Source organism: Tiliqua scincoides, chromosome 2, assembly GCF_035046505.1.
Source record: "Tiliqua scincoides isolate rTilSci1 chromosome 2, rTilSci1.hap2, whole genome shotgun sequence".
In the NCBI taxonomy this organism is placed as follows: domain Eukaryota; kingdom Metazoa; phylum Chordata; class Lepidosauria; order Squamata; family Scincidae; genus Tiliqua; species Tiliqua scincoides.
In genome coordinates this window covers 27405412-27427866 of record NC_089822.1, presented here as the reverse complement: position 1 = coordinate 27427866, position 22455 = coordinate 27405412, and the positions used below count along the sequence as shown (strand labels likewise).

The following is a 22455-nucleotide window of genomic DNA, read 5'->3' as shown; positions in this document are numbered from 1 at the left end:
AGGCTCTGGTTCCCTCTGTTAGTGACTCCTCAGACTCTGGCCCCAATTCAAAATAATTTACAATAAGATCCCCTAACCCTCTCGCTCAAGGAAAATACTGTATTAATAATAAAAAAGGAGAGGGATTTGTCCAAAACTCGAACGCTTCAGCTTCATAGTCAATGAAAAAATAATAAGAGTGTCTCTGAGCATAGGTAGAATGCCTTTCCAGCACTCTAGTTTCTCCAGACCATCAATGTACTATAGCTTTCCATGCTATCTCAAGGAGGAAATTGACAGTGACTTTTCCCAGTTACAACACAACCATTTTGGCTGGCCAGTTTGTACTGGAGGAAAGTCAAATGTTGCAGTTCATTCTGAAAATATTGAAAAATTGACCCAAAGAAAGAAAAGCATGTTAAACCTCTGCATTAGAAGCACTGTGTTGTTAGCCCCATTAGAGTCCAAAGACCATATCTCTCTGCATTATAGGGGTTTCTGGTAAGAAAGTGGAGACCAGTTTAGGATCTAAAGTTCTGTACTGCTTCATTTATGCATCTGCTCAGGAGAGATATTTCCCTTTAAACCTATTGTTTATGAAAGGCCCACCTGTTTTGACTCTCCATTGGCATGTAGGACGTCAGCTGCACTGTTGATGTGAGGAGAGGAGTGCTTCAAGTGTCCGTAAGTGGCACAGACCAGTGAAAGGGGCATGACTGAATGTTTAAGCAGCAGCTCATTTGTTCTATTATGGAAAAAGTTGCTTCCAGTGTCTTGGGAGATGTTGAAAAGAGATGTAGCAGTAAGTAACTTTAAAACAAATTGGTACGTGATTGTATCTGTACAACTAGGATGGCCTTTCCAAAACAAACATTAATGCAAACTAACAGAATGGTATTCACTGTGTGTTTAATAAAGTGTAACTCCAGTTGTATCTATTCAATAGGTACAGTCCTTGTTTTTACTAACAATGTTTTCCAGTTGCCAGAATGGATTGTATCTGTACCTCATACTAGAGCATCCCTGCTCATTGCTTACTTAGCTGGCTGGCACAGTTCTGCATGTGTGAAATAGGAACTAGTTTGTAACATTGCTAAAATCCAGTGACCTCGTACATTTTGGCAGTGTAAAGCAAAATGCTTTTTGACCATTAAAACATACACGTTTATGTGAAAACGCGCTTTCTGAGTGATTTCACCGAGGTATAATGTAGGTTTTTGATATTATTTCAAACCATTTACTATAGCAAGCTAATGCCCCACACCAAATTGGGAACACTAATTTGTACAGGATGACAGTGGAGATCAATATACCTGGTCAATACTTCATATCAATTGGGTTTATGCTCTAAAATATGTCACAGAATCTCTAAAACACTCATGTATGTCTGCTGTGACACCTTGAGTTTCTCAGCAGGATGAGGAAAGGGTTTTTTACAAATAGATGTTTGAAAGCCACTGATATTCAGTAATGTCAATTATGTGTAGACTACAGTGTAAGATAAATCAGTAGGTTATGATGATAGCCATGTTTCTTATTAGGTTACCTTTGATATTTTGGAATATTTTAACTTTGACAGTCAAAATTTAAGACTTAAAAGGGAATTGAATGAGGCATCTCCTTTTAAAAAAACAGAATGATGTCCAGCATTTTCAGGAATCAGATTATATATTCTGAATTATGGATCACATTTTCCAAAGCATAGGTATATTCCTGGTTGTTGATAAAATGCATGAACGAGTTTGCCATTTACATCTGTGGTGTGTCCCATTTTCAGACCAATACTCCTGAGTGCCACTGCAAGCTTAATTTTCCCTTTCTCCAAAAATCCATCCTTGCTGCCGGCTATACGAGAGATTTCATGCCCTGTTTTTGAGAAAGAGATTAAATTTCCACAGTATCTGAAGTATGTTGAGGCATGTGTATACCCAACTTAAGATTTTTGTTTATTGTAGAAATGCCTTAATTGTTTTTGATTCATCTACTCAGTGAGTGTGAAAGGTAGATGTAATTATGTAGACAGCCTTATGCAATCTTATGCAAACTTTCATGGGAGTAAGTCTCACTGAAAATAATAGATCTTACTGCTGAGTAAATATGTATATAAAATTGCACTGTTACACAAGACCAGTCACTGTTGAAGTAGATGCCTGGCACTCCTACAATAATAATAATAACTGCAATGCATCATATGCTGTATGTGAAAGCCAGTTTTTGGCATCTGTTATTATTAGACTTGGTTCTTTCCAAGTTTGGGACCGAGGCAAAGTAAAGGTGAGTCTCTGACAGCGATTTTCAATCTTTTTCATCTCACGGCACACTGACAAGGCACTGAAATTGTCAAGGCACACCATCAGGTTTTTGACAATTGACAAGGCACACCATGCTGACAGTGGGGACTCACATCCCCCATTGACCCTACTAATAAATGACCTTCCCCAAATTCCTGTGGCAACCTGTGGGCCACTTGCGGTACACCAATGTGGGGGATGGCACAGTGGTTGAAAATGGCTTGTCTATGGCAAAATCACTACTAATTCTGTCAAGAGAGAGGCCAAGCCATACTGTCAGCAGGGGGATTTACTTCAGTGGTTCAGCATCAAATTAATGAATATTAATCAATAACCTGAGGTCAAATTTGAATTTCCTTCCTCTTTGGTTAACATAGAAGCATTACTAGTGGGAACCAAGTTTTTATTTAAGACAGGACTCAGTCCTAGAACATGATATGCATTAATGATAAAGGAGAGAGTGCCCTAAGTATTTGCAGTGTTCTGTAACTGTCCCTGGAGCCCAGCAACACAAGTATCGCAGAGAATAAGAAAAACAGCCCGATGACCCAGCGCACAGTGTGTAAGCTGGATTCATTTCACAGCATGCAAGCTAAGCCACCTCTGTGCAGCTTTCAGGGAATTCTGATGATATCATTGACAAAGACTCTGGGGAAAAGACAGTGTTCCAGACCTCTGGTGAAAAGTGAGTTGATTCATACTGACATCATATTGAGGCTGCCATTTACTTCCCACTGTTTCTGTCATTTAGCATAACTTGGAGAAAACAACTTGTTCCTGTGGCACTTCAAATAAATGGCACAAATATTTAAAGAAGGTGTATCCAGTCTCATCTGGATACAAAGTGGTAAATATAAAAATCAATCATGAAATAGACCCTATGCATAATGCACAACTGTAACATAGTTTGATAAACAAGCAGATTTAATGAGACATAAATGACCAAAAAATAAAAAACTGCAAATAAAGTGAAAAGCTCTTTGTGGATTTTCTGGATTTGTGCGAGATCACACTTGGGCATTCCTGAGGGCTCTTCTCATAAATCTGTCAGTCATTGTTCTCCCTCTTAACCAGAGCAGCTCTGATTCATCAGTTCATAATCTCTCTCAGTTCCAACTTGGTCATCAGCTACCCTGCGTTGTTCTGCTGCTTGTGCAAGTGTTTTAAAATTTGCACACATCTCCTCCCTTTCATTTGCTCTATGTATGTACTTAGGTCTCCTTCCTCTTGCTTCTTCCTTCTAGTTTCCCCTTCAGCCACATTCTGAACAAGTTCATCATGTCTCAGAACGTGCCTTGTCGTGCTCTTTTGCCTCTTCTTCATGCCTTGCCACAGTCCTCACCCCAGCTTTATTGGTTTTTGTCTCTATCCAACTGAGGGCCCAATCCTATCCAATTTTCCAGTGCTGGTACAGTTGTGCCAGTGGGGTGTGCACTGCATCCTGTGGTGGAGGGGCAGTCACTGGGGCCTTCTTATGTTATGGGAACATTTGTTCCCTTACTATAGGACTGCATTGTGGCTACACCAGAGCTGGAAAGTTGGTCAGGATTGGGCCCTAACTTGGTACATTCTTCTCAAGCACCTCACATGGGCTCCCTTCTATTTCTCTCTCAGTATTGGCCTAATTATTCATGTCTCTTATAGGTGTGTTATATCTTGCCGCTTTTAGGGTGCTTTTATACTAGTCCTGTTCTCTGGAATTGCCAGACTCGTTTCACTCAGGCCCAAATCCTAACCAACCTTCTTCCTGCATTGACATAGCTGTGTCAATGTGGCATATGCTGCATCCTGCATTTGAGTGGCAGTCATGGACGCCTCCTCAAGGTAAGAGAATGTTTATTCCCTTACCTCAGAGCTGCATTGCCCTTACCTCACTGCTGGAAAGTTGGTTTGGATTGTGCACTCAATCTTTTTGAAGCATTCAGAATTAACATGTGGCGTTTTCTGCATTTCTTCCTGTGATTTTTTCAGACCTGATTTGAGGGGTCATCACAGTAATCTATGATTTTGTGAATTATTATTATATTTTTCTTTTTAAACATATTTATACTTTAAAAATAATTTTAGTTTTCTTCTTCCTTTTTCTTTTTTATTAAAGAAAAGGGAAAATAGTGAGGTTATTATGAGAGGAAATAATCAAATTTAAAGCTACCTAATTCCAGGTGCAGAAGCTGATATTAGGACATTTCAGACAGATCCTTCAAGGAGCAACTGGTCACTAATTTCTCAGCTGAAAGTAATGACATGAGCTGCCCTTGCAAGCAATGCGCTTGTGATTCCAGGGCATAGTGCCAGTATAAATTACACAACACCTAAGGAGGTCTTGGTCTAGTAAGTGCCTCCGTGCTTGGGAGCTCCACATATGTCGTCTTGAGGTCCATGATGGAAGAAAGACACAAATATATTTGAAGTTTTTCAAGGAGCTTTGATGGATAGAATGAACATGTGAGTGGATATTACAGGAGGCTCCAGGCATTTTATAATACAGGGGCCACAACAGGAAGGGCCCTGAAGCTCACATGGCTTTCTTGATTGGAAAGAATTCTAAATGGCGCCTCTCCAACAGATCTTAATGAACAATAGGCTTTATAGGGAAAGAGTACATAATGTCAGTCCCTAGGATGTACAGTATAATAGCACATATACGTATCCCTTTAAAACTAATGACGTATTCAAGACTGGAGCTCAATATCTTTAATTCCATTGCTCCCTTGTTCAGCATAGGCAGGCACTCTAAAGCACATTCTATATCCATATCTGGATCAGAGCTGGCCATAAATATTTGTGCTAAGTAATTTGATCATAACCATTGTCTGCTAAAGATCTAGTCAGCATTTCATCAGTCTCTCTCTTTGGTAATTTGCTGGGAAGAAGGCAAAGGAGGAAAATAATCTTGGAGGGACGTTCTGCATCTGGGTGATATCAAGCTTCAGACATTCCAGTAGTGAGTCTTCATCCTCTCTTTAAGCCAGGACTACCCAAAACTGTTATACAATGCCAGTGATAGAGAGCTGGAATGCCAGGGCATTAAAGGGGACTAATTGCTTGATTCAAAAACTTGAGGTTAGCAAATTAGTACATAGGTTGTGGTATACTGCACTCCCAGTATAATATTGCAAATCCATTACATAAGAATGGATTTGTTATAATAGTGAGAAGAAATTAAAGGGAAGGGGGCAGCTTGCTAATGTCACAGATAGAATAATATAGCCTAGTTTAATCCATTTTTGCTCAGCCCACAGGTGTACACATTTGGTCCCTGTTGCATATATACTCATATAACATTGGGCAGAAATGTCTTAAGCTGGTGTTACCAACAAGAACCATGTGATGCTTTTTCTTCACTTCTGATGGGACAGTAGAGAAGAACTTTGAGGAGCATTCTTCACTAGTTATAGTGAAGTCCTCACTGGAAGCAAACCTGTGCCAGGCTGTGTAAAGTCAGAGCATTCAAAGACTCACATCTCATGAGAAAACTTTCCTGTACATAAACTTGCAATCAGGGAGAAGACTTAAATTAGAACCTTGCTCCTTGACATCTTGTTATCTATATGAAGATAACTTTTTTCTTTTATGTGAAGAGGAGCATTCATTCAAACATGAGTCCCCACCTACAGACTGAACTGGTATAGTCCAGAGATATCTCAGTGAGACTTATGCTTCAGTTCTTTAGGCCTGAAATGTTGCAAACGATGTTGGCTGGGCTATCCAAGACTTCCTGGCACCCAGAGCCATGTGCCTCCTACCTGGTGATCCATTAACCTCTGCTCCTTCTGCTTCCTGAATTGGAAAAAGAAAGGGGGAGGTGTTCTAGCCCACTCCTTGCCACACTTCCTCTTTGTTTTGCTAGATTCCCAGGCCAAGCTTCATTTATGCCCACTCTAAGCTAATTAGCTCCCCTTCATTCCCCAACAATAGCCCCAGTTCTCCCCTGCAACACTGCTGGACCCCACCACCAGGGTAGCTCACCTGTTTGATCTGCAGAGGTCCTCCTTCCTTCCCTCTGCTGCCAGCCTCTTCTCCAGCCTCTGCAGCAACACCTTGTCCTCAGTAGGTCTTGGGCATGGCAGCCACGCACCAGTCTCCAGCAGTTTCCAAAGTTCATTCACCCATCTGTCCTTTAGTCAGTCCATCAGACATTAGTTCCTCAGTCCATTAATCCACCAGTCCAGTTTCCTTCTTTCCTCCTGCTACTACCCATACCCCTCTCCTCCCTGCAGGTGCTGCTTTTATACCTGAGGGCCCTATTGCCTTCAAGTGACTGCAACTTGAAGGTGTATACCACAAAGAAAGAAGGGTTCCACTAAATCCAGGAGGGTGTCCGCATGGCTAAGGAGCCAAGTTAAAGAGGCTGTAAAGAGCAAGGAAGCTTCCTTCCGTAAATGGAAGACTTGCCCTAATGAGGAGAATAAAAAGGAACATAAACTATGGTAAAAGAAATGTAAGAAGGTGATATGGGAGGCCAAGCGAGACTATAAGGAACACATGGCCAACAACAATAAGGGGAATAATAAAAGCTTCTTCAAATATGTTAGGAGCAGGAAACCTGCCAGAGAAGCGGTTGGCCCTCTGGATGGTGAGGGAGGGAAAGGGGAGATAAAAGGAGACTTAGAGATGGCAGAGAAATTAAATGAGTTCTTTGCATCTGTCTTCACGGCAGAAGACCTTGGGCAGATACCGCTGCCCAAACGGCCCCTCCTGACCGAGGAATTAAGTCAGAGGTTAAAAGAGAAGATGTTTCAGACCTCATTGATAAATTAAAGATCAATAAGTCACCTGGCCTTGATGGCATCCACCCAAGAGTTATTAAGGAATTGAAGAATGAAGTTGCTGATCTCTTGACTAAGATATGCAACTTGTCCCTCAAAAGGCCACAGTGCCAGAAGATTGGAGGATAGCAAATGTCATGCCTATCTTTAAAAAGGGAAAGAGGGGGGACCCGGGAAACTATAGGCCGGTCAGCCTAACATCCATACCGGGTAAGATGGTGGAATGCTTCATCAAAGATAGGATCTCAAAACACATACAGGCCTTGCTGAGGGAGAATCAGCATGACTTCTGTAAGGATAAGTCTTGCCTCACAAACCTTACAGAATTCTTTGAAAAGGTCAACAGGCATGTGGATGCATGTGGATGCAGGAGACATTATATATCTGGACTTTCAGAAGGCGTTTGACACGGTCCCTCACCAAAGGCTACTAAAAACAGTTAGGGAATTAGAGGACAGGTCCTCTCCTGGATTGAGAACTGGTTGAAGGCCAGGAAACAGAGAGTGGGTGTCAATGGGCAATTTTCACAGTGAAGTGAAAAGCAGTGTGCCTCAAGGATCTGTCCTGGGACCGGTGCTTTTCAACCTCTTCATAAATGACCTGGAGACAGGGTTGAGCAGTGAGGTGGCAAAGTTTGCAGACGACATCAAACTTTTCCAAGTGGTGAAGACCAGAAGTGATTGTGAGGAGCTCCAGAAGGATCTCTCCAGACTGGCAGAATGGGCAGCAAAATGGCAGATGCGCTTCAATGTCAGTAAGTGTAAGGTCGTGCACATTAGGGCAAAAAATCAAAACTTCACATATAGGCTGATGGGTTCTGAGCTGTCTGTGACAGATCAGGAGAGAGATCTTGGGGTGGTGGTGGACAAGTCAATGAAAGTGTCGACTCAATGTGCGGCGGCAATAAAGAAGGCCAATTCTATGCTTGGGATCATTAGAAAAGGTATTGAGAACAAAACGGTTAATATTATAATGCCGTTGTACAAATCTATGGTAAGGCCACACCTGGAGTATTGCGTTCAGTTCTGGTCGCCGTATCTCAAAAAAAGACATAGTGGAAATGGAAAAGGTGCAAAAGAGAGCAACTAAGATAATTACGGGGCTGGGGCACCTTCCTTATGAGGAAAGGCTACGGCGTTTGGGCCTCTTCAGCCTAGAAAAGAGGCGCCTGAGGGGGGACATGATTGAGACATACAAAATTATGCAGGGGATGGACAGAGTGGATACAAAGATGCTCTTTACACTGTCACACAACACCAGAACCAGGGGACATCCACTAAAATTGAATGTTGGGAGAGTTAGGACAGACAAAAGAAAATATTTCTTTATTCAGCGTGTGGTTGGTCTGTGGAACTCCTTGCCACAGGATGTGGTGATGGCGTCTGGCCTGGACGCCTTTAAAAGGGGATTGGACAAGTTTCTGGAGGAAAAATCCATTACGGGTTACAAGCCATGATGTGCATGTACAACCTCCTGATTTTAGAAATGGGCTATGTCAGAAAGTCAGATGCAAGGGAGGGCGCCAGAATGAGGTCTCTTGTTATCTGGTGTGCTCCTTGGGGCATTTGGTGGGCCACTGTGAGATACAGGAAGCTGGACTAGATGGGCCTATGGCCTGATCCGGTGAGGCTGTTCTTATGTTCTTATGTTCTAACTATGCAGCACACGCACTGCAATCTAAGGCCCTGGTGTTAACCCCATGCTTGCCTGCCAGAGCAAGGGGCCACTGTTAGCACCACATCCTATACCCTCCAGGGATCTTGCACATTTCCATTACACTCTTTTGCTCTGTTTTTTTGTTTCTTTTTCCAGTTCAGCCAGCAGGAAGATGAGCAGCAATGCAAGCAATGATTGAAATAGGCGGTGGGTGCCCCTCGCCACCCTTCTGCCTCAGACTTCCTCCTCAGTTGGCCTCATGGATAGGTATGGATAAGAATTAACACCTGAATTTAGTCTGTCATGCATTCCTTCAGGTGCAACAAAGAGAAAACATGAGTATTAATAGCTGGTTTGGATTCTGTTCTACTGGGTTTGGGGAAATAGGAACTGCATTGTGTCATTGTTTTCACCAAAGCCAGTAGTGTCAATCTTCCAAACATGATTCCCAATGCAGGTGGATATGAGGTCACCCCATATCAGATCCGCATTAGCTTTGCTCCATTTCCAGCATGCTATAATATACACTGTTATAATAGCTTCCTTCAGTGCTCTTAACCATTATTTTAATCTCAGTTGATTACAGAAATTGGACAACATGGCAATTTCCAGTGCCTGTTGCATAACTAGCCACAGCCACCCAGTGCCTACTTGTCTTACCCTAACAATGCATGGTATTCATGTGAAAATTTCTGTTATCTGTAAGGTGGCTGAGAAGCCGAAAGAAGGTTACCAGAGCTAGCAAACCCAAATAAATTTTATGAAGACAGTTAGAAGCACAAAACAGAAGAACCAGTACACTGGTTCAGAACCAGTATACACTGCCACATGTATATACACGAAGAGGGTAAGACTGTACAGGTTTTATGGCCGCTTAGCAATAGCATGGGATGCTCTCTCTGTTCCAAAATGTGAGAAAGTCTTGCATTTATGCTCTGCTTATTTTCCCTGCTACTTACTATGGAAACTTTTCAGGCACAGATGTTCTGCACCTGGGTACAGCAAAACATGTAAACAGTCCTTGAGTGTACCTGCATTTCCTCACATTCATCCCTTATTACTCTTGCCCCCACTCTCTCATCCAAATTTAGACCAGACAGCCCTTGGAGCTGTCTTTGCTTCTCTTTACCTATAAGGTACCAGGTGTGTTGAAGATGCAATAAGAATACTAAATTTTTGCACACCTGGCATTTCCTTTATCACACTATATACTCTTCGCTTATCTATTCTAGCCAGAAAAGGACAGTCATTCTGGATCCTCCTGCTGTGGCTTTGTGCATGCATGTTTCATCTGCTGTAATGCGGGATGCCACAAGGGAATGTGCCAGGCGCATTTGCATACTGTGACAACACAGCTCTGGGTGTTTCTTTTCCTTCCAGAATTTTTTTCTACTGCATAGTTTTTTTTAATGAACAGGAACACAAAGATTAAAGAAACCACCTCATGCTTAACACGGCAGTCAGTGAGATCTATTTGAAGCCCAAGTAATTCATCAAAGTCTGAAAGCCACAAATGAAAAGTTTGGGACTGCAATCCTCTCCACACTTTCCTGGGAATAAACTCCATTGACTATATGCATTGAATAAACCCCTGCTAATTGGGTAAGAGGCACTTTTTCAAGTGGGTGCTCCTTTTTTTAGCAGAGGGAGAGTAACTGGCTCATCTCATCCCAGCAGTGTCTGTTCTGGTGGCTGCCTGCTGGTATTCATTTGCATCTTTTTAGATTGTGAGCCCTTTTGGGACAGGGAGCCATTTAGTTATTTGATTTTTCTCTGTAAACCGCTTTGTGAACTTTTAGTTGAAAAGCGGTATATAAATACTGTTAATAAATACTGTTAATAACTTACTTCTGAGTAGAGAGGCACAGGACTGGGCTCCGAGTGATATATGGGGGGGGGCCATATCCACAGATCCTGTATTTGCGGATTGGGTCTGTGAGGCCACCCCATGCCCCCCTACGTGCGCCTTCTCTCCCCTCCCCACTGAGGGCTTCCTCCTCCAAAGTGAGGGAAGCAGAGCTTCCAGAGGGTGGAGTGTGTTCTCTGGTACCCGTGGTTTCACGCAACTGTGGGCGGACGGGTTCCAGAATGGAACTCTTGCGAATACCAGTGCACACCTGTATTTCTGCTATTGGGACAGGAGCCTCCTATTGTGGACCAGCTTAGGCTCACAGTGCACTGCAGGGGAGAGAAGACCTCTTACATTCCAAAACCTCAGTAGAAACACTACCATGAGGAAACTCTAGGTTAAGCTAGGGCAACCTTCCTTTCTAAGCTACTTCAGCTGCAATCCTAACCACACTTTCCTGAGAGTAAACCCCATTGAACAAAATAGGGCTTATTTCTGAGTAGACCTGGTTAGGATTGTGCCCTCACTTACTAAACTAGGGCAGCTCCCATCCATGTTTCCAAAAGTCTGTATTTCTTCAGCATGGAAGCCAGATGTTATGGAAAGGATCTAGGATGCGGTGTCAAACATAAGGCCCAGGGCCGGATGCAGCCCGTGGAAGCTTTTTGTCTGGCCCTTGGGCTCTAAGCTGCTGAGCAGTGCTGAGGTGTTACTACTAAAAGGGCAGCCCCTATGAAAATTGGGCTCTCCCATATCTTGAAATATGATAAAAATTTGTGTTTTCTCCTCTGCCATTTGTAGTTAATGAATTCCTAAGTGAGAAAAAAAATGCTTATTTTTGGTTATGAGTTGTTTAATGACATAACTTCCTGCCTAACGACATCACTTCCGGCCCTCAGCAGGCATCATGAATGCCATTCGTCCCTCGGTATGAAATGAGTTTGACACTCCTGATCTAGGAAGTCAGTCAAGCAGGCTAATGCCAACCCCTAAGCACCCAGTGGCATTCTGGTCTGTCCCCAAAGAGTCCAGGGACTCGTATTGGGCTGCTCTGGCCATCTGCCCAGTTCCAGTGTGGTGCTGTAATAGCTGGATTGTGTTGAGTCATCTGAGACTGGAGGCATTGGCCCAACCAGCAAATTGAAAGAAAGAAAGAAAGAAAGAAAGAAAGAAAGAAAGAAAGAAAGAAAGAAAGAAAGAAAGAAAGAAAGAGGGGGCTATGTGGGAGACAGACAGAGGTGGAGACTGAGGAAGCAAAGTGCAAGGAAATGCCGAAAGAGAAACATAGAGAACTTGGGAGACAGGAAAGACAAGGGCAAGCAGTGAGCTGGAGTGAGGGCCAAGGGAAGATGAAAGAAGATGGGCAGGGAAATGTTTGGGGCAGGGAAACAGGAGTCCTGGGGAAGAAAGGAAGGGGGCCAAGGAGAGGGACAACAGACAGGAAGAAGGAGCAGAAAAGAAGACAAGGGAATCTGGTTAGCAGGGATAAACCACAGCAAATTGGACCTCAAAGCAAAAAGGCACAGGGGCAGGCTGATGGAGGCCACCTGAACCTCCCTCATTAAACTCTGCTATAGTCAGATGGGCTGTAGTGCTCACTGGACTGGCTCATGCCCATCTCAACAGGTGGGGTGGTGAGGATCTGTTGTTCTTTCCTTGTCAGATGCAGAAGATGAGCAATATGCAAAACAGATGCCAGGGACTGAACATGTAGCTGCTTTGACTCAGCAGAGCCTCTTTTATGTTAATCGAACCTTAGGGGCTCCTTTAAAGAGAAGAGGAGAAAAGGGGTAAGACAAGGAGTTCACCACACTTCATTCATTCATTCATTCATTCATTGTGTTCATCATAAGAAGGGACAAGAAGTGGAACAGAAAGAGTGTGCTAATGCAAGACTTGGTTCTTGATTTTTGACTCTTGTCTCAGGTTTCTGGATTTCTCCCCACTTAATGACTAGCTTTTATGGGGCTGAGAACATGGGGAAAGGGGGAGCTCACTATAGGAATACTCCACCACTAAAAAGTTGTGGAAATGTGACTTCTTTCCAATGCCTAGAAAGCCTGCTCCCTGCCTGGCTCTGTTAACTTCTCCTTTGTGGCCATCTGGCATCATTACTCTTCATCTGAGACCTGGACGGACACTCTAGATCAATTATCCCAAAAGATGTGCTGGGTCACTATACTGTATTCTTTTTCATAATGTAATTTGTTAAGAAAAATGTTATTTCAACATTAAGCTCATACCGTATTTCACACTGATACAGTTTCAATCATGTCCTATTTTTGCTTGAAAGGACTACTTTATTATATTTATATTAAAAACTAATTAATACTTGATCATGAATAAATAAGCACATTATAGGTGTGCGCCACTTAACAACAGGGATACATTATGTGATTAGGTTATTAAGCAAGCATTCCACCCAAGCTAGTGCCTTTGATGTGTAAATATACACTCCCTGCCACTTGCTGCCTCTTCTTTGCATTAAGAGCCTCCTTGCTGTGTAAACAGACAAGCTATGGGAGACTTGCTTGCCTCATTAAGAACCTCTTTGTTGTGCTTTGACCACTGTCATTGATGCGGTCCGTTTTGGGCACACCTGCATATTTTTTAGCTTTCCATCTTTTGAAAGAAATACAGACAGCCCCACACATGCATGCACACACTGTAAGATAGAAGTCACTTTTAATGTTAATTCAGAAACTAGTATGCTGTAGCTTTAGAAAGATCTAAAACTGCTCTAGTCCTCAATGCCAGCATACTTTTATCATTTGGGGTGACTGCATTCTCTTCTGGTGAGACTGGAAGAATCAGGGTGAAGCTTTGGCCTGCCTAGAACATACAACCTGTGAACTATGCTCTCTACCAATGAGATCTGATTCATCCCTCATGGCCCCAGTGAAGTTTATAATTTCTGCCTTTCTCTGCCATTCTAACACAGCCACTTCATCCCTTTTTAACTACAGTTACATGCAACTTGGCACACACAATCCCTGCCTATAAGAAACAGATACTTTAGCATTCATGCTAATGCAGCCCAGCCTACTGACTCAAAAGTCTACATTTTGTGTGACACAATAAGGACTTGCATGTCTATTGCTGCAGAGGTGGTGATATAGTTGTCTTGGAATTCCTCAGAACAATTGCTGTTGAGTCAAACAGAATTCTCCTTAGACTGTCTGAATAAAGGGAACCCCTCAGGCTTCCCTCCAACCCACCTCATGAAAGAACATAAATAGGGCCTGGAAAGGAGGAGATCTGCTCTTTCAGAAGCTTTTTCCAGTCTTTTCAGCTACAAGTGCTACGAATTCCAAGAATTATATCTAATTTGTAAATGTTGTGAGTATAGCAGTTTTTCTGTTGCTGGAATTAAATTGTCAGCTGAGCAGCTCTGCTGCATACTGCAGTGACTGCTCTGTTTCCATGGAAATGGCTACAGCCTAAAAACAAGAACTTAAATTACCAATACAATTAGCGCTCTTATCTCTTACAAAGCTCAACTTTTTGACAAATAAAAAAATATGTCCAGTCAGATTTCAAACTCATCAGAACAGAAGTCATCAGAGGCTTTCAGATAAAGAGATTAAAGTGTTGCAATCAAAATTGAACTGAGTAGACAAATGATAGAAACCTTTATCCAGAGCCAAATTTCCTGTTACTTTAAGGCTGTCATTAAAAGATGGACTGAACTTCAGAAGTAAACTGGAAGACAGATTGGGATGTTCAGCGCTGTTTTTATACAGCAAGGGAGTACTTCCAGTTTACTTCCAGTGTTAAGTCTGTCAGTTATCCAAAGTATAGATGAACATAGTATTTACTTTGGCTTTTGGTCAGATGAATGCAAAGGTAAAGAATTATGTGGCATCCATCTAGCTAGGACAAGTGAGAATTTTGTGCACCAAAATGTACCTGCTAAGTAAGAACTAATTGTTGAATTCCACCAATAGTCCATTGGTCCAACTTTCTATTTCCAACTGTAGCAAGTTCATAATCAGGGCTTGAACATAATGGCTTTTTTCTGTAGTTTGACTCTAGCAACTGGGAATTGGAGCTGGGATCAAAAAAATCCAATAGTGATAGGATACCTTACCTTGCTGCAGCACCTTTCTAGGTTTCTTATAGTTCAATACAGCAGTTAAATAAATAGATCAATGGGTATTTTAGTCACTGTAAAGGTTTATTTTAGTCTGTAAAGGTGCAATACTGTTATTATTTCTCAAATATTTCAATTATTCGCTTGTGAGGGGGTGCCCCCAAAAGGGGGGGTTTCTGGGTATCACCCCATGGGGTGCCGAGGATCAGCTGGATGGTCTCTTAGGACCCCTGGGTGGGGTGTCCACCTCCCTGGGGTTCCTTGCAGGGGAAGCCTCAGACCAAGCCAGGGGGAGGGGGTTCACGACATCCTTGTCCTCCTCCCTGGAGGCAGGACCTGAGGCCCTTGGTCTTCAGGCAGGGGCTCAGCTCCAGCCTCCTGCCTTCCCTCTCCAGAACTACCTGTCATCACAGGCCTCCCTGCTTTTATCCTCCCCAGTCACACCTTTGGCTCCTCCCCTTCCTCCCTCTCTAGGCTTAAAGGGGCCCTGACCCTCTTTGGTGGTTAAGGGTGGCCTGGCTGTGCTCACTGCTCAGGTCAGGTGAGCTCTGGGGAGGGGCAGTCTCTCTCACCCAGCTGCCCTATGTCTTACCTGGTCAGCTGGAGAGGTGGTGGCGGCTCTATGGCCAGGCAGTTCTGCCCCTGGCCTGCAGCCAGGTAAGGCAGGGGTCAGACAAGGGCTCGACCCCTGACATCACTGTTGCATATAAAAGAACTATTTTAATAGTTCTGTGAATGAATGTTCTGTTGTTTTCCTTATTTTTGCCCATTTTCCCTTTCTAGCCCTCCAGAGGACTTTAGGATGCTGTAGCCTCTTACACAGACAACCTGACATTCTGGATGCAGGAGCCATTACCCTGGGATGCCCCCTCTGAGCTTTGTCTGAAACACCATTCCCAAAAATGCCACATGTACAAGGTGTGGATTGCTCCATCTTCCTCTCTGAGACCACCTGAAGGAATTAGCTTCTAGCCAACCCTCCTGCTGAGATTGACATGAACCTATTGCTTGGGCAGCCAAGGCCACTTGTCTAGAAAAAGGGGTGGGATGATGTGGCCAGGTGGTTTTCCTCCATCCAATTAGATGATCTATGACAGGGGTACCCAATCCCCGGCCCTGGGGCCACTTGCGGCCCTCGAGGACTCCCAATCCGGCCCGCAGCGAGTCCCCAGTCTCCAATGAGCCTCTGGCACTCCGGAGACTTGCTGGAGTCCGTGCTGGCCTGATGCAACTGCTCTCAGCATGACGGCCAACTGTCTGACCTTTCGCGTGAGCTGTGGGACGAGGGCTCCCTCCACTTCTTGCTGCTTCACATCTGTGATGCAGTAGTGGCAGCAAAGGAAAGGCCAGCTTTGCTTTGTGCAAGACCTTTTACAGGCCTTGAGCTATTGCAAGACCTTCATTCATTCATATAAGTTCCATCTAATATATTCATTTATGTAAATTTATTCAAATTTGAAATATAAATTAATTCTTTTTTCCTCAGCCCCTGACCCAGTGTCAGAGAGATGATGTGGCCCTCCTGCCAAAAAGTTTGGACACCCCTGATCTATGACATCATCCAACTTAGGTTTCCTAAGGTCAAGCGCAAGGATGCTTGGGTGTGTTCCAACTTGGCTCCCTCAGAAGAAGCATCTGTATGTGGCTAGGCCCTCACATGTTCAGCTATTAGTAGCAACAGTTTGCAACTGTGCTTGTTCTTGAAGAATAAATATGGAACAGAACTGGATGATGTTTTTGCGCTGTTAAGTGGAGGGAGCAGAAGTCCATTGGAATGCTTCCTTTGTTTCCAGGGATATAATAAGAACTTTAATCTCACTTATCCCACTGTAATGTAATACATCAGATAACCTTCTCCATTTGTTCCAGGGCTACTGACTCAGATCTGTTTTATCTTCCATGATTAAGGGAAGGCAGAAATAGTTCCATGCTGCCTGCCAATAATTTTGCTGAGATCTTAAGGCTGACATTCATCACTGTGCTGAATAAGAAAACCTTCATTATGCTTCAGCAACAGCCATAAGGCATAACCTCAGCAGATTTGTTTTACACAGTGACAGGAAATTTCCTTGATTCTTAAAATGCAAGCACTCCATTACCTATTCTGAGTCATCATATTGATACCATAGTGAGATGTGTGGGTTTCCTATGTTTGAGGCCTTTGCAGCCCCTAGTCAATCTAGTTAACCTGTTTTTTCCAGCTCCTCTTTCCCATGCAGCCCAGATCAGCATTTGTTTTTCACATGTCTATCCTGCTTTCCTTACAAGATTAGGAGTTGCCTGCCTGATGGTAATCCCATTTTAACTTCACAATAACTCTGTGAGGTTGGTTAGGCAGAGGGCAAGAGCAAAACAGAGAGCACTTCATGGCTGACTGGCAAGGCAAGCCCAGGTCCAAGTCCAACACATCTATCCCCATTACTTATTTACTTCTATAAGTAGAACACAGGTACACAGCAAATGTCAACAGGAGTAGAGCTCTAGAAGTCACATGCTGCAGGGAATCAAAAACAGGGGCAGCCAAACCATTCTGATCTGAAGGAAAATGTATTCCAGACTCAAAGTATGTTAGTTGGTCAGCTGCTGAGATGGGTGGCTGTTGAACTTTCACTATTGGGTCAGGCTTCACATTGGTGTAGTTATGAAACTGGATTGTATATAGCAATCTGGCAGGGGTCACAAAACAAACTTGCAGCAGGGTTTCTTGTACACCAAGGAAAGAAATGAGAGGAGGAACTTGTAGGCTTACACTGGAAACCCACAGTTCTGCTCTGGTCTGTCCCCCCTCTATTTTTCTTTTTAATTTATAAATATTTATTGAAAGACTCCTCCAGATGTGCCAATTGTGCCAGAAACCACTCCCATATTTTTGGATGGCCTTGTTACACCACCAAAGTGATAGCACATTCAGGTGCTGGCGTACTACTTTATTATTAATTTACAGGACTACACATGTGTCAGGGATAACCTATATATTAGTTTAAACATGTCATGGGGTTGGCATGATTGTCTTTTATTCAGTAAAAAGAAGCTGAATCAGAACCTCCACAGACTGGGCATGAATGAAGGTTGCTGCTTTAAGCCTCCATCCTGGTCCCAATCTAGATTCTCCTACCCCTACCTGCTATTTCCCCTGGAGAAAAACTTCAATTGGTGCTAATGTGAGCTTTATTCCTAGAGGAAATAACAGCCAAAGGGGCTCAATGTGGATCAGGATCATTGGGGGGGGGGGGCAGAGGTGAGGTGCCCCTTCCTTTCATGTGGTCCTGATCCATGAGGAGGCCTCAATTTTGCTGTTATTTCCTAATGTTGTTAAAAGGACACTCGCCCCAGTCATATGCTTGACTCATAGTTTGACCCTATGAGAATGGTCAAATACCCATCTCCTTTTTAGCTGCCTTAAATTCCTATAAGCCAGGGTGTCCAAACTTTTTGGTAGGAGGGCCACATCATCTCTCTGACACTGTGTCAGGGGCCAGGGGAAAAAAGAATTAATTTACATTTAAAATTTGAATAAATTTACATAAATGAATACAGTAGAGATGGAACTTATACAAATGAAGGTCTTGCAATAACTCAAGGCCTATAAAAGGCCTTGCACAAAGCAAGGCCAGCCTTTCCTTTGCTGCTGCTGCTGCATCACAGACATGAAACAGCAAGAAGTGGAGGGAGCCCTCATCCCACAGCTCACCCAAGAGGTCAAACAGTCACCCTCACACTGAGAGCAGTTGCATTGGGCCAGCACAGGCTCAAGCAAGTCTCCGGAGGGCCAGAGGCTCACTGGGGGCTCCCTGCAGGCTGGATTGGGAGTCCTCAAGGCCTGCAAATGGCCCCAGGGCTGGGGTTTGGCAACCCCTGCATTGGCCCATTTAGCCCAGCACTCTCTGCATCCAGCAACACTGACTCTCTAGGACCTTTTCCAGCCCTGTTAGCTTCTTTAACTAGAAAGGCCAGAGTCTGAGTCATTGGCAATTACATGCAAACTATGCACTCTGTCACTGAGCTATGGCCCTTCCCCACAAAGCACACAAAGTTTACTATATCCGCCAGCTTGTACTATATTTAGGACATAAGAAATGAAATATGACTGGGTATAAGCAGGAGGAACAGAGTTTTGTTTCGAATCATAGAAAGGAAAGTCTGTTGAACTCTTTATCTTAAAATGAAATATTGGAAAATGTTTACTTGGGTTGGGTTTGTTGTTATTTTTGGTGCATTTTATTAAACTGTCACAACATTGTTTACTCTTCAATAGTAATGTACTCTTGGGGCCAAACTAGGTGTCCCAGCAGGAAATCTTTCCTTTAAACACAGATCTGCCCGAATCGCTGAGAGAATAACAGGTGTATGTGTGCAAGTGTAAAGTTTGCAGAGCAAAAGGGATATACAGGTGAAAGGAGCTGAACCTCCATGTGACCTTTACTTATCTTACTTAAGATGAGTAAACTTACTTATCTGACCTTTACCTTACTTAAAGAGAGCGACTAAGATGATTACGGGGCTGGGGCACCTTCCTTATGAAGAAAGGCTACGGGCATTTGGGCCTCTTCAGCCTAGAAAAGAGATGCTTGAGGGGGGACATGATTGAGACATACAAAATTATGCAGGGGAGAGACAGAGTGGATAGGGAGATGCTCTTTACACTCTCACATAATACCAGAACCAGGGGACATCCACTAAAATTGAGTGTTGGGCGGGTTAGGACAGACAAAAGAAAATATTTCTTTACTCAGCGTGTGGTCAGTCTGTGGAACTCCTTGCCACAGGATGTGGTGATGGCCTCTAGCCTAGACGCCTTTAAAAGGGGATTGGACAAGTTTCTGGAGGAAAAATCCATTATGGGTTACAAGCCATGATGTGTATGCGCAACCTCCTGATTTTAGAAATGGGTTATGTCAGAATGCCAGATGCAAGGGAGGGCACCAGGATGAGGTCTCTTGTTATCTGGTGTGCTCCCTGGGGCATTTGGTGGGCCGCTGTGAGATACAGGAAGCTGGACTAGATGGGCCTATGGCCTGATCCAGTGGGGCTGTTCTTATGTTCTTATGTTCTTATCTTTATTATTATTATTATTATACTTTATTTTCACCCCGCCTTTCTCCCCGAAGGGACTCAAGGTGGCTTACAAACAAAGTTAAAACAAGTTAAAAACATAATTTAAAAGCAGATAAAAACATAACAGTCTTGACAGTCTCTCTGACAGATCTTGACAGTCTCTCTGCAAGTTTTTCTACCACCTGTGGTATTGCTCATAGCAAAATGTTTAAAGAGTCAAACCATAGGAAGGCTAGGCATGTGGGAGGGGGGTTGCCCTTCAGCTTCTTCACTCTACATGGAGTTGTGGCAGATCCATGACAAAACACAATTATCACCATCATGTCTCATTAGGCCTTCACTGACCAGTATTATTTAATCATAGTGGAGAGGTATGTAACACCAATAATGTTCTCTAACATATGTGCAGCAGAGGTTTTAGAAGGCTAGAACAAATCATAAGAGGTTTTGAGCCCAATCCTAACCATGTCTACTCAGAAGTAAGTCCCAATATAATCAATGGGGCTTGTTCCCTGGAAAGTGTGGATAGGATTGTAGCCTTCAGCCACAATCCTTTCCAGCACTGGCATAGTGGTGCTAATGGGGCATGTGCTACATCCTGCAGTTGGGTGTCACTCACAGAGGCCTCCTCAAAGTGAGGGAATGTTTGTTCCCTTACCTCAGAGCTGCATTGCCCTTATGTCAGTGCTGGAAAGCACTGACATAAGGGGTTAGGATTATGCCCTTAGTGTTTCTACCTTCTCAATAGTTTGAAGACTTAAGCGGGAAATGAATCAAGTATTTTATTGATGTACATTGACTATGGACTATGACCATCCTCCAATACTATGACCTAGAGAACTGTGCTGTTATCAGATCAGTCATTATTAGAGAATAGATACTGGGGCACGCTAATACTGGGTTGAACCCACTGAATGTATCTCACAATAAATTTTCTACTCTCATTATTCTGTGTTTATAGTTCAGCCAGAGATTATAGCATTTTCTTCTCCAGTAAAGTTTATTGATATTTCCAAAATACTGCTTTAGGTCCCTTCAGGGAGAAAGCTGGGATAAAAATACTGGAAATAAATAAAAATTCACAGATACCCCTCCCCCAGTGCAGTCCCAGTAGCAAGTCTTTAGGACCCCTGGGCATACTGGCGCCAGGTGATCCTGGCGCCCAGGTGATCCTCTTTCTCTCTGATTTTTGGACAAAGACATGAGGTGAAGACACTTTTTGTAGCAATAGTGCTTCCTTTTCTCCCTTGCATGGTATACCGGAGCCTCCCACTGCATTGAGAGGATACAGTGGTCTTTTTTTCTTACCTGGAGGAGGCCTATGTGACCACACACACACACCCCTTGCACATAGAATGTATTGTGTGCCCTTCTGGCATTGCTGCATTTGTGATGGAAAGCTGGTTAGGATTGGGCTGTCACTCACTCACTCTGGAGCTAGGAGGCAGGCTCAAGATATATCTTGCATCTGGGACAAATGAACAACAGAAGGGAGACAATTTCCAATCCTTCTGCATACATCACTTGAGGAAAAAATACCAACAGTGCACACCAAAAGTGCACAAACTTTATGTAAAGTGTATTTATCACACGATGAAACAAATTAGAGGTAGCATCATAATGACTTCAAGAGTTCCAAACAGAGCTTCATTTATTGCAAAGTGTGTAAGTCATGAACTGAACTGAAGAGTACACTCCATTGCCATTTTAGTCAGTGAAGTTTTGTCATAAACAGCCAGAGTAGCTAGATTTCTCTTGACCTCTGCAAGTGTAGCACTATAGCGAAGATGGCCAACCCTAAAGACGCACCCCAAAAGTGGTATCTTGTGGTACAGCACAATCCTATACATGTTTACTCAGAAACAAGTCTCATTTTGTTCAATGAAGCTTACCCCTTGGTGTGTTTACAAACACTTACAATATCCTTATGGATGTAACATAACACTGTTGCAGTTCGACCCCCACTATAATTTTAATGAAGAGTGACTTTTAAAAACCCCATCTGCTCTCTACCTCTTTAAGTGAATTGCAGGCCTTGAGAGGAATAATAACCTGCCAAAGGAAACATGCTTTCTGAGAGTGTGTTCTTGCTAATTAAATGAGTTTATTCCAGGAAATAAGGAAGAACTATATAAGAAATTCTAGCCTGAAGTCTTGCAATTATTTAATTACTGACAAAGCCATATGCTACAGGCAAATTGACTGAAAATCAAGGATAAGCCTCCAGTCTAGTAGGCTCTCTCACAATAAATCCACAAACTGGCTGATAAGCCTTTGACACAATCTACCTTATTGCTGACCAAAAAGCTTTCCTCCTGGTTCACAGGCAATAACTCCCCCAATGATGTGATGTGTGTCATGTCTCACTTTTCACCGCATGTCCAACAAAATGGCACAAACAGTATGTTTCCCTCTGCAAACACCTTCTTACACAATTCACCTTTAATGACTTGAATGAAAACATGAATGAACTGTTCAGTTGTTCCTATCCAACAGGTGCTGTAATCCTCTTCCTTTAGTGGGGTGAGAAAATGACTAGATCCCCATGAACGTAGGGGAGTGGCAGCTTAAAGAGCAAACCAAATAGAACAACTTGCCCAGTCATCTACATAATAGACTTTGGCTCAACACAGACCTTACTGACAAAACAATACCGTGATACCTGATGAAGGTGTGAGCCTTTGAATGGAACACTGTAGATCTTACCTATCATGAGCAATATGGTTGCATACTTGCAACTAAATAGCTTTAGGCATCATGAGG

The 22455-nt window shown here is 43.1% G+C and overlaps 1 long non-coding RNA gene across 1 annotated transcript; it reads left to right on the top strand.

Annotated features, from left to right (window-relative positions):
- The first annotated feature begins 695 nt into the window (after positions 1-695).
- Positions 696-17104, top strand: LOC136639333 (uncharacterized). The gene is made up of 4 exons (XR_010793671.1): positions 696-781; positions 8852-8962; positions 15421-15555; positions 16124-17104. It is a non-coding gene; the product is annotated as an uncharacterized lncRNA (long non-coding RNA).
- Positions 17105-22455: the final 5351 nt, after the last annotated feature.